Source organism: Astyanax mexicanus, chromosome 1 (genome assembly GCF_023375975.1).
Source record: "Astyanax mexicanus isolate ESR-SI-001 chromosome 1, AstMex3_surface, whole genome shotgun sequence".
NCBI classification, from domain to species: Eukaryota; Metazoa; Chordata; class Actinopteri; order Characiformes; family Acestrorhamphidae; genus Astyanax; species Astyanax mexicanus.
The window spans coordinates 22,349,498-22,362,619 of NC_064408.1; the positions used below are offsets into that span (position 1 = coordinate 22,349,498).

The following is a 13,122-nucleotide window of genomic DNA, read 5'->3' on the forward strand; positions in this document are numbered from 1 at the left end:
ATGTGTTTGATGGAATATTGGCAATCAGTCTGTTTGTGTTAGTGGCGATCAACCTGATGCCCTGATAGCAGATTATTTTCACCAGTTTATGTCTTCAGCTAATGCTTATAGCATATAGTATTTGCTAAACTAAAAGAGAGTTTTTTGAATTTGGACAGTGATGCAATGGTGTGTTTTTGACATTGGACCTTTTGACTTTTGACCATTTAATGCAGGAGCCCCCACACATGTATCCCACAGGACAGTACAGCATTCTGACGCTTCCATGGGACATGGCAAAAGTCATGGGACTCCATACGAGTCTTATGTTCCATGACATTTGTCCTGTCAGTGTGTTGAAACATTTGTGAATTATTTTAAAAAACAGAGCGTTCAAATATGGTTATGGTTTAGAGATTAGCAGAGTAACACAAAACATTACATTTCTTAAGTCTTAATGTTGTCCTACATACTATCTCCTTTACATCAGTGCCAACATCCCCATTTCTAATCATTAGTTCATTGCCGAGCACTTTTCTGTGACCTTTCGCAGAAACTGCAGGACTGAGAAGAGCCTACTTTCCTCTGAAAAGTGTTGGCAACACTGTGTAAGAGGTTTAAAATAAGTGGAGTCCAGGAGGATCTAGAGAAGTCATTATAACAAGAAGTTGCAGCTCTGGTGTCCAAACTTTTCTAAAGGCTAACCCCAAGAGATCTCCAATTCCTTATTCAAGAAAAAATGTTCAAAGACTAACTGTGTACTGTGCCTGCACCTTAAATATCAAATTTCTCTAAATCTCTATTCTTTTTAGGTTTACTCAAATGCATCTATAAGGAGATAAATAACAATAAGGACTGCTTATGTAGTGCAAACAACTTTATCACTTCAACATGTGATTTAGCTTTTTATCTGTCAGTCACTGCTGTATTTTTGGTGGTGGTTAAATGTGGTCTGCTCTGTCTGCTGTTTTATGTTGTACGGGTGTTTTACAACACAAAACAGCAGTAGGGCTGTGTTTGTTAGCTGTCTTCTGATTCTCACTGTACTGGGCTGAGGGGTTGACTTTTAAGACGGGTATCCAGTTAGTAGTAGTTAGTCTCCTGCACTGTCAGCCTTTTAAAGAAAGCAGAGTATATTGCTGGTTTTTGAGAAGTGTCTCCATCTAGCAGTTGAACAAATAATCCGATACTGATACATAGCTAACGATTTTTCCTTCTCTAGTTTATATATTTTCATTGTGTGTGCTTACTTATGAAACAGCAGTGTAAAGGTTATAAGAAACCTCAAGAATACTTACAGGTATTTTCCAACTACTGTTTTGCTGGTGTTAGTGAGGCTGTCTTCTGATTCTCACTGTACTGGGCAGAGTAATGTACTCTGAAGAGGGATGTCCAGTTAGTAGTGCTAACTCTGAAAGCATTGTATATTGCTGTTTTTTGTTGAGTGTTAACAATCGTATTCTAACTCCATCCAGCAATTGAACAACTGTTGAACTGCAGCACCCTGTGACCGAGAAGTTTCATGCAGATCTGCTGTAACTCTTAAGTCGTGCATATGATCTGATCCTCTCTTAGTATCTGCTAATTAGAGAAATATCGGCCAATTTCTGATTGCATATTTTGGCTGAAAAATCATCCAATACTGATTCTCCGAGACTCTACTTTTTAGAGAGAGTTGTTTGCCCTGCCCACCCCTCCCCAGACGCAAAGCTCACTCAGGTTGCCAAGTTGAGGAGGCTGAATCGACATAATCCAGTGCAAGACTAGTTCAGTAACTTTTACCATGGCAAGCAACGATGAGTCATACTCTGTAAATTAATCAGCTAATAAATACGTTTGTAGTGTTTTTATTGTTTACACATTATAAACCGGCTCATGTGAACTTTATCCGTAGTTATCTTACCTAGCTTTATGCGCCGCTAGCTGCGTTAGCCTAAGCCAACCCTGTTATACCAGAACTGCTCCAAAACTGCTCCAAAAATACACACCCTAGAGTTGGAGTTACTACTCTACAGGTCATAGTAATATACTGCATAGTGTGGCGTGAGGAGGCGGGGGAATTGTGGGTCCGCCCCACGCCGGAGCGCACAGCCCAATCTGACCCAGCTGGCCCGCATCCTGACTGATTGAGCCGCCAGCTGGGACAGGTTTAAAAACTCAGCCTCAGCTCACTCAAGAGAGAGAACTCTTGACTGAGGAGCTGAGGGCTGAGGCTGCACGGACCTTTAAACTAAACTAAAGTTAAGTCTACCGACTCTAGAGCCCCATTGGGCCGTAGATGTTTATTTAAGTTATTTTGGGTGTGGTGGAGGGCGTTAAAAGCCAATAAAGGTACATTTTGAGTTCATTTAATCCCCGTGTCTGTGTATCTCTGTGTGCTTCCTCCTTCTGGGTCACAGTGGTCACGCCCCTAACCCCAGGGACCTACCACAATAGTTTAGCAGATAACTTCTAGCAGATACATCTATATTTGAGTACCCTACTATTTTATGTTGTTGTAGCCTGATCTAGATCTCAGTTATGACCTGCCCTCAATGCTGTCAAGTGAAGTCAGTGAAGACTGGGCAGGTGCCGCTGGTAGGAGAGGCAGAGAAACTTTCAAACTCACTGCCAATATTTACTCTTGTTTTATTACTTTTTTGGTCACTGAGCTTTTTTTGAGACATGCCAAGGCTTTTTAGGCTGTGTAGCAGCTGAGGTTTCAGCTGAACCAGCCCGCTTGCTAGCTTCCGTGCTGCAGCATTGCTCACTTGCTGCTGTGTATTGGCAACCTTGGGGGTGGAGTTAGTTTTGAGGAATGAGCAGCAGGCGGAGTCAATGGCCAAAATAAACACAGCACAGTACAAATAGGAACGTACTAGCTGAAGCACTGCTGCTGACAAGAGCTGCCAGTGCTTTAACTCAACATGTTTTCTTAATATCTGATGATACATACTGATCGTTTTATCATTTACCACTGAAAATACAGTAAAAACCTTAAAGGTCATTTAAGATCACATTTCTTTCTATTGTATATATTGTACTATTTTATTTTTGCTATTTACGTTCCCATCACTGTTTCAAATGGTCCTTGATGTATTGTTTTCATTCAGCCATCTCATGTCATCAAGTCATGATGAATTTTTAAGGTCAGTGGCAAAATCTTATGAACCCAGTGTACAGAGTGTACAGTTGGTCCACGACTGGTAATATTATCCTGAAATAGTTTTACAGGCAGAGCAGCCTGTCACAGAGCCGCCATATGGGTTCATTAAACAGCACTGAAAGATGATTGAAATTGGCAATAAGGAGCTGCAGCCAACAGTAGCCTTGACCAGTCCGGGTCAGTGCTCCCCTCGTTTGTAACCTGATAGTGAGCTGGTTTGCTCTAGTTTTGCTCTTACTAATCCACGAGGAGCAGCGTTTGACGTAAGCAAGGATTACGAATAACCTTTTCTGTGTCCTACACGGTCATCACTTCTTCTCGGTCTCCCTCTACTTTTCACCTCATTCTTTCTTCAAAGCGCCCCCCTCCCTCCCTTTCCTCCTCCCGCAATTCCTTTTATAAGACATGACCATCAGAACATGGACAGCTAGAGCAGCAGGAGGTGTCTGCAGTAATGATGGCTAGTGTTGGCGTGACATTGTCTTATTTCAGTGATCTGGATCTGTATGCTAAAATAATTAAACTGAGTTTTTTTTTTTTTTTTGACTGCAGTTTTTTCTGTTCAAAGGAAACTATCATCTACAGCTATGATTAATCCCCTGTCTGAGAAACTGACCCTTTACTAGGTTAAAAAAAGATGTGGAGCTGATCAAGAAGCTCTTACTGAGAGAGAAAAACATTTACGAATCAAGCCTCTAAAACTGCTGCTGGTTCCAGAGCAATGAACTGTTCGCCCCGGAGTCGAGACCTTAAATCATGAGAAAATAAAAAGGTTCCAGCTTATCAAGCCTCCCAAAGAGAATGAAACTGTTGAATGAGCTACAATGTTAAAAGTACCTTTTAGCGGTTCTTCAGTTTAAAACTGTAGAGAAAAGCTTTAAGGGTTCCTCAAAGCACCTTAAGGTTGTGTCCCAACTTCATACTACGAACTAATACTATGAGGTATATTCTGTATACTAATGTTAATATTGCTAGTTTAAGAGTAGATTGGTAGTAAGTGCACAAAATATTAACTAGGGCTGCCAATATATGGCATGCGCAGTAATCATATCACAGAATATTGTAGGCAATATCATGTAATGCAAATTTTATTTAATGGAAAAGGACAAATTGCTCTTTTCCTATTTTCTAAAACTAAATGCAGATTATATATGCCCACTGTAACTTATTTTCCTCCAATCTTACACTGGATGGATTATTAATATGCTCACATGCATAATTGACTTCTTCTGTCAATTGTTTGTGAAAATTACAGTATTTCAGTATTTCAGTATGTCCAAAATCAGTGTGTAAGACTGGTGGAGGAGAACATGCCAAGATGCATAAATCTGTTATTAAGAACCAGGACTATTCCATCAAATATTGATTTCTGAAGCAAATTAATTCTCTAAATGACAAAAAAAAAAAAAAAAAATATTGCAATCCCAATTTTTTTAAATATTGTGCAGCCCTAGAATTAACATACTAACCTATTTTACTGTATATGGGAAGGGATTAAGCATGCAGTGTTCTCCAACTGTTTTTTCATTCAGTTAGTTTCTTTCATTTTTTCATATATGATTAGAATCATGTATATGTTGCAGTAAAAAACAGTGGTTCTCGAACCTCCTCCTGCATTTTTTTAGCTATTATCTTCGGCTTGGCTGTCCGCAATTTCTTCCAATGTTATATATTATATATTATATATAATATATATATATATATATTGTTTCAGACATGAGTTGCTCCTCCTTTTCTCTTTTGCACTGCATTGTGGAATAGTAGTGTCCAGTATAATAACCTTAAAAATCAACCGATTCTGATGCACTGGAATGCACTGATAATGGATATTGGAATTATGTCAGTATCAGTCTATATGGTCAAAATTTAACACCGACCTGAAGGCGTATTTGTTGTATGTCGGAACGGCAAATTAGTAAACCTACTTTGTATTTGTAATTAGTATGTAAATAGGATGCACCTAAAGTGTTTTATTAAAGCACCTTAAACACCTTCCTATCCATCTTCCCATCAAGTGCCATGCATATCAGTAAGTGGTGTTGATTGTGTGCAGACGTGCTATGTTTAGTGTAAAACTTCAGAAGTGGACACTATATTGGTTGTCATATTAGGGTGTGACCCTAAAATTATATCACAATATTTCATTGTATTTTTGCGATAACTATACTCTTAGCGATATGACACTGAAAATTATAAAAAATTATATTAATTAGGAATATACTATCGCAACAAAATGAAAATTATATAATATGAAATGGTATGCCACAAAAATGTTATCAGATTTGTAACAGAGGTCAATGATCCAGCTTTTCATGATACTAATAATGCACTCCAAATATCTCCATATATCCAGGATTAAAGTAAAATAAATGATACTGGACAGATATAATCTATCTCTAGTAGATATATAATGGTAAATGTGAGCAGCAGGAATCTTTCATTTGCTAAAACAGCAAAAAAGTAACACCCTGATGTGAAAATAAGAGGTGGGTGATATGGTACAATATTTCAGAGTATACTACATACGATACAATATGGCACACCCCTAGTTGTCACTCATGTTACGCATCACAGTTCTAATTAATCTTTAGTAACAGAAATTTAGTTAACACCTACATTTAGGAACTTTTTTTAAACCTATGATGTAATAACATTTAAATAATATGAAAAAAGCACTGTTAAAAAAATAACTTTGCTATCTAGCAAGTTAGAGGTTGTGCTTTAGGTGATCAATAACTGTTAAGTAAATAAGCTCCCAGCAATTGACGATGATCCATTAGTGTTTAGTTTAGCTTAACTGCAAGCCAAGTTCCAAAGTCCAGAGATATTAAACTGCTTAGCACCTGTCAGATCATGCTTTAAATAATTATCAACAATCTAGAAAAGCAACCTGATACAAGAAGGAGGCTTAGAACATGTTATTAAAAGAAGGAATCAGAGTAACAACAGGAGCAACAGAACATTTGTAACTTGAAGCATTGTTGGAAGCATTGACTTTTATTTTGTACTTCTCATGTGCTAAAAGAAACGAGGCAATAGACAAGAGTAACATATGTAATATGATGCAGTATGTGAGTAAATATACCAGAAATACTGTATAAGGAAATGCATACATACAATGACATGCCTGATTTCCTGGGAAAGGAACTCATATCATGTCTCATCATGAGTATTGTCTATGTTCTATGGAAGGAACTAAATATTTCTGTCATCTGTCTATTTGCATGGACAGTTCTAGCCAGATACCACCAATCACAATCATTTCCACCCATATTGTGTGATAATGCCTTGTATGGTGTTTGTCTGGTACACACTGTGGATCAAGGAATGTTAAATGCCCACAAAACTTTGAAAATAGAAAGTCCCATACAACTATACAACTATGTATTTTTTATTTTTTTTAGATACATTGTCCCAGAAATGTGACAAATAATTGTATGTTATAATGATAATATAATAGCATCTTAATACAATTAGACAGTTTAAAAAGGACCAGTGGGGACCACAGACCACTTCTCAGAACCTATGCTGTCTGGCTGATGTTTTGGTCAGTTTTGAATGTTGCTGGTGCTTTCACACTCGTGGTAGCATGAGACGGACTCTACAACCCACACAAGTGGCTCAGGTAGTGCAGCTCATCCAGGATGGCACATCAATGCGAGCTGTGGCAAGAAGGTTTGCTGTGTCTGTCAGCGTAGTGTCCAGAGGCTGGAGGCGCTACCAGGGGACAGGCCAGTACACCAGGAGACGTGGAGGAGGCCGTAGGAGGGCAACAACCCAGCAGCAGGACCACTACCTCCGCCTTTGTGCAAGAAGGAACAGGAGGAGCACTGCCAGAGCCCTGCAAAATGACCTCCAGCAGGCCACAAATGTGCATGTGTCTGCACAAACGGTTAGAAACCGACTCCATGAGGATGGTATGAGGGCCCAACGTCCACAGATGGGGGTTGTGCTCACAGCCCAACACCGTGCAGGATGCTTGGCATTTGCCAGAGAACACCAGGATTGGCAAATTCGCCACTGGCGCCTTGTGCTCTTCACAGATGAAAGCAGGTTCACACTGAGCACATGACAGACGTGACAGAGTCTGGAGACGCCGTGGAGAGTGGTCTGCTGCCTGCAACATCCTTCAGCATGACCGGTTTGGCAGTGGGTCAGTAATGGTGTGGGGTGGCATTTCTTTGGAGGGCCGCACAGCCCTCCATGTGCTCACCAGAGGTAGCCTGACTGCCATTAGGTACCGAAATGAGATCCTCAGACCCCTTGTGAGACCATATGCTGGTGCGGTTGGCCCTGGGTTCCTCCTAATGCAGGACAATGCTAGACCTCATGTGGCTGGAGTGTGTCAGCAGTTCCTGCAAGATGAAGGCATTGAAGCTATGGACTGGCCCGCCCGTTCCCCAGACCTGAATCCGATTGAGCACATCTGGGACATCATGTCTCGCTCCATCCACCAACGTCACGTTGCACCACAGACTGTCCAGAAGTTGGCGGATGCTTTAGTCCAGGTCTGGGAGGAGATCCCTCAGGAGACCATCCGCCACCTCATCAGGAGCATGCCCAGGCGTTGTAGGGAGGTCATACAGGCACATGTAGGCCACACACAATACTGAGCCTCATTTTGACTTGTTTTAAGGACATTACATTAAAGTTGGATCAGCCTGTAGTGTGTTTTTTCACTTTAATTTTGTGTGTGGCTCCAAATCCAGGCCTCCATTGGTTAATAAATTTGATTTCCATTGATGATTTTTGTGTGATTTTGTTGTTATCACATTCAACTTTGTACAGAACAAAGTATTCAATGAGAATATTTCATTCATTCAGATCTAGGATGTGTTATTTGAGTGTTCCCTTTATTTTTTTGAGCAGTGTATATTATAATAATTTTTGATAAAAATCAGCTCACTTGCCTCTCTTATTTATTTCCAAAATACGTTTATTTTGTACATTGCAGACACAGTGAAACAGGGCCCCCTGAGACTGTGAATTTCATGCAGGTATCTGGTATATTTTTTTGTGAAACAAATTTAATTTCACAGAAGTTATGTAAGTTCGCATTAACCATTTATATTGTATTAATCTAAGGCATTTATTTATCATCTGGCTATGAATTTCATCACAAGATGATTTCCAGTCTGCTATTAAAATGTCTGTTTCCAGGCCTCTGTTCCATGCGTTAAGCTTTTTTTTTTATTCTGATTCCAATATCTGATTATGCTTAATAATTGAAAGTTACATTCTATCTACTAAATTATAATAATATGCTGACATATGAAGAACTAAAACATACTTTTAATCTAGATATAAAACATTTTTGTAGGAAATAAAAAGAAAAACAAACAAACAAAAAAACGCTTCTTAAACTCCCACAATTCAGTGAACTCTCTGAGGAAGCAGAAAGTCAAAACATTATAAAATTCTGAAATGATACCCTTCCTTAAGTGGTCCTTTACCATCATTTTTTCAGTTTTAGATTGTGGGAGTTTAAGAAGTGTTTTTTTTTTTTGTTTGTTTGTTTGTTTTTCCTTTTTTTTCCTACAAAACTTCTTTTTAAAGAAATGTTTTCAATCTAGATTAAAAGTATGTTTTAGTTCTTCATATGTCAGCATATTATTAGAATTTAGTAGATAAAATGTAACTTTTAATTATTAAGCATAATCAGACATTGGAATTGGAATATAAAAAGGGTAAAATAATTTTAACAAATAAAAAATGTTATAAAAAAAATCCTAACTCAATAACTTACTAAAATTATCATGACAGGCGTATGAAAGAGCATGTATATCTGGTGCATATCGTCCTAAAGAAAATAAATTGGGTTTCTCAGAGATTGAAAACCTCACACAGTAATCAGTCTAGCCCAAAACAGTAAACACTTTATTTTACTTGTGTCATGTGATGTCATATTTTTCAGCGTGCATGTACACAGTACTATATATCTCTGCTGTTAGGCCTGGGTTAAGTCTCACACAGGCTGTTCTCAGTAACACTGTGGGCCTTTCTGCCGGGCTTCACTTGTTGGCCGACAAAATATGACGGTCCTCTCCGAGTGCACATAAATCCTCACTGTTATTAAATGTGCTAGAACTGTTCTCTGTAACGAATAGTCCAGAGCGGAGTGTGAATACCCTCTGTGACAAGAAGGATGAAGTTTTTAATGAATGGTTTCCAGATAATAACTATTCCACAGCACGGCTGAATTCTTAAGTATAAATAAGCCTGTTGTAAATCTTTCTACATTTTTCCACATGTCCAGAAATGTTCAGAAATATGGAAAGACCAAATTTATGAATGATATCATGTCCAAAGCCAGTGAACAGGATGTCCTGCAAGCAGTTTTACCATGCACAGTACATAGTGTATTACACTGGACCTTCAAGATACATTGAAACCCACACTTTATTGTGATTGCTTAGAAGTACAGTGACTAGTGATGAGTGATTTTGACTATTTATTTGGTTATCTGACTTATTCTTTTGAAGTTCAAGGATTCAGTGAGATTTAATTATCATTCACATCACATGTGGTACATGAGGTGGAATGAAATTGTGTTCTCATGGTCCAGTTACACCCACAGAGCAATAGTTAAATAGATAATATAAATATAAAAATAAATAAATCAAATAAAATAGAATAAAATGTATTATATATAAATATATGATATTCTGAATAAGGTAATCAAGATACGTATGTACATTCTCACACCTATACCATGCTATACAAATGGGCTTATGCTTTTTTTTTATCAGAAACCTGTAAATAAGTCCTTCATGCGGCAGTGGGTTTCATATCTGCCACTTTTCCTCAAATATAAGGACGTTTTTGTTTTTGCACATTGTTCAGTATAGAAGCTGCTTGTAAGGTTAAAGGTTAAAGGTTGAAGCTGCTTAATATATTTTAAAAATAGCTAAATGTACCTTTTTTGTATTGGTTTTATACAAGCTTAGTGGGGTTTTTACTCCCTTGGGAAAAAAAAAAAACATTGGAAAAAATTTACTATTTTGCCACATGTACAAATAAACTTGAGAAATTTTAATATTTGGTGTTGTTAATTTTTTATTTTTTTATTTTTTTACATCACCCAGTCATGACAAAAGTATTTAATCTCTACAGTTATCCCCTCCTTTGGAAGTGAAAACACACACACACACACGCACACACATACACACACACCTCAGACCTCAGCTGTCAATGTTAAGAAAGGGGGAAGCCCAGTTTCCTTACTTCTTTTGCCCTTAACTTCCTGCTGGTCCAGGCGATCAATCTGGTGAGCTTTTGCTTACCTCTTCTCTAACCTGTGTGGCAATAACAGCAAGTTATTCATTCTTAATGAGGGTGGATCCCTTTGCTGGTGCCATATAAAGCTTTTTTTTTTTTAAATACTTCTACAATACTTGTTTTTTTTTTAATGCGTAAATTAATGTATCAAGTTTTTTTTTGTAGATGTGACTGTCAGCTTGTATAAAGTGTCTAAAAGTTTCAAAAGGTTGGAGATGGAAAAAGAGTGAAGAATGGAAATACAGCTCAAGAATTTAATCCTTAAATGGAGGGTTATCTTATAGTTGTAACATAAAATTTAGAGATTTTTACATTTGGGAAAAACATTTTAGATGCTATTTGTTAATGGAGGCTCTTTTAGAGGACAGACTGCATAGCTTTAACGTGAGAGGTCATGACTGTGATCCTAACTGATGCTACTGTCAAATTTTTTTTGTTAGCGATCTAAAATGTATTTGTTTAACTAGGTAAAGAACTAATATAGGCATCCATGTTTATTAACTTGCCATTGTTCTATATCTACATCTTATATATGCATTTTAAACCTTTATTAAAGTGTACTCTAAAAACAGTGTGGTTATGAGAGTGTTGATGTAAAGTATGGGAATGCATATAAAAGCAGCACATGCCTATTTATAGGTTTGGGCCATTTATAATGCATTCACTTGTAAGCTATGTTAATAGTTAGGGGTGTGATGAGACACTAATATCACGAGACGAGACACGATACTGGGTTCATGAGAACCAGACGAGATTTAAAAATAATTTTTGTTAAGAAAATGTCAAAAATGAAAAATGGCTTGAAAACTAGAGTTTTATTTGACAAAATCATATAACGCAAACTTAACAGACTGGTTTCTCTCACACATTGATTCTATAAGAAATAGAAATGAGAATAAGATTAAAAAATTATATAGTGCAAACAATAAGTGCAAACCACAACCAGTCATATTAAGCCTATGGTTTGTGTTTTTTCTCCTAAATCTATTGTAAGTTAACTATGCATAACCATAACCAGTCATATTAAGACTATGGTTTGTGTTTTTTCTCCTAAATCTATTGTAAGTTAACTATGCATAACCATAACCAGTCATATTAAGACTACTCTTGAAGTGCAAACAGAGACAGAATTTTTTTTTAAATACAGTACAAAGCTAAGGGATTAGTACCACTCAGAGACTGTAAAAAAAGATGGACGCCGTGTCGCTGTTCCCATTCATTCAATGAAAATGAAGCCAAAATATGCCGCCATGTTGGCGATCCTGACACCCAATTCTGCGCAGTAGAGACCAGAGGAGGGAGAAAGACTGTGGCGAGCAGCCTACTCATTTAAATAACCCCGCCCCCTGAGAGCAGCCTCGCGGTCACAGGCTGCAGAGCGGAGCGGAGCGGAGGTCTCTTATTGGTCCCGCCCATAACCAGCCCTTTTACAATACCCACACCTTTTTGAATAGAGCTGAATAACGTTTTAAAAAACGAATTCTGTGGGGATATGAAAATATGACAATATAAGCAGAGGTTACACTAGCTGTTGCATTTAAATAAAGGAGGTAGAATTACAGTATATTGAAAAAAACGTGATTGAAAGTTTTCTGTTTTGCCATTGAAACCTATGGGGATGGGTGGGGTTACACGGCTTTCTGAAACCGAACAGCAGGGGGCGCCCGACCTGTGGGGACTTCACTTTTGAGAGACGATGCTCTGTCCAGCTATATACAGTCTATGGTACCACTGCCTATGAAACAGTCACGTGTACGATTTACTTACAGTATTTACATATGGTTTGTGTTTTGTTGGTCACTCTGTTACCGTTTATTGTTTCCACTGGAAAGCCAAAATGCAGCCAGACATACAACTTAACAGTAGCAGAACAGAAGCATCTTCTATGCAATTCCCGAGTTTTCCTCTTCTGCTAAGAGCTGCTCTCACTGCCCAGCCACCACACTCGCTGCAATCGCTACTGTGTTGCCAGATCCCTCTTAAAAAGTCCACGCTAAACTGTTTTTTTTTTTCCTGCGAGACAGGTTTAAGCTTGACAAGAAATATTGTGACGTTTTAATCTCGCGAGATCTCGTGCCATGTGATCTCGTCACACCTCTATAAATGGTTGTAAATATAGTGTTTGGCTGGTGCTGTTGTATAAAACCGAGCTGTTACTATAGTAACATCTTACTGTAAAACATATTTTTGTGAAATAACCATGAATGAAATCCGGAAAGTTCCATACTGATGGTTATGAGCATGAACCTCTTCATCACTATATTTTAAAGATAAAAAGAAATCTTTTGCAATGCGACACTAATTATATTAACTCTATTAATTTCTCACATTTGCTAGAGACAACCAGCACTTGCACAGATGATTTTAGCTACATGTTTATAGGGGTAAATGAACTCAAGATGTTGCTTTGTTCCTACATGTGAGTGTAAAAGTCTAAGTCCCATGTCTAAAGAGATTGAAGAATGGAAATATAGCTCTAGACTTATATTTTACCTGATATAGAGGGTTATATTAAAGATGTACATTTAAACGTATGGCTTTTTATTTTGGGGAGACATATATATATTATAGATGCTGTATGTTAATGAATGCTCTTTTTATAAGATCTGGGTGAAACAGAGGACAGACCACTTAGCTTTAAAGTGAGGGGTCATGAGTGTGATCCCAGCTGATAGCTGCTGTCAGTAGTTAATTAAGATATAGCAGTTAACGCTGGCTGT

At 37.9% G+C, this 13,122-nt stretch overlaps 1 protein-coding gene across 3 annotated transcripts in view; it reads left to right on the forward strand.

The window, feature by feature from the left end:
- ttc33 (tetratricopeptide repeat domain 33) overlaps positions 1 to 13,122 on the forward strand; it is a 75,550-nt gene that overhangs the window by 38,489 nt on the left and 23,939 nt on the right. The gene's annotated exons all lie outside the window — the stretch shown is intronic.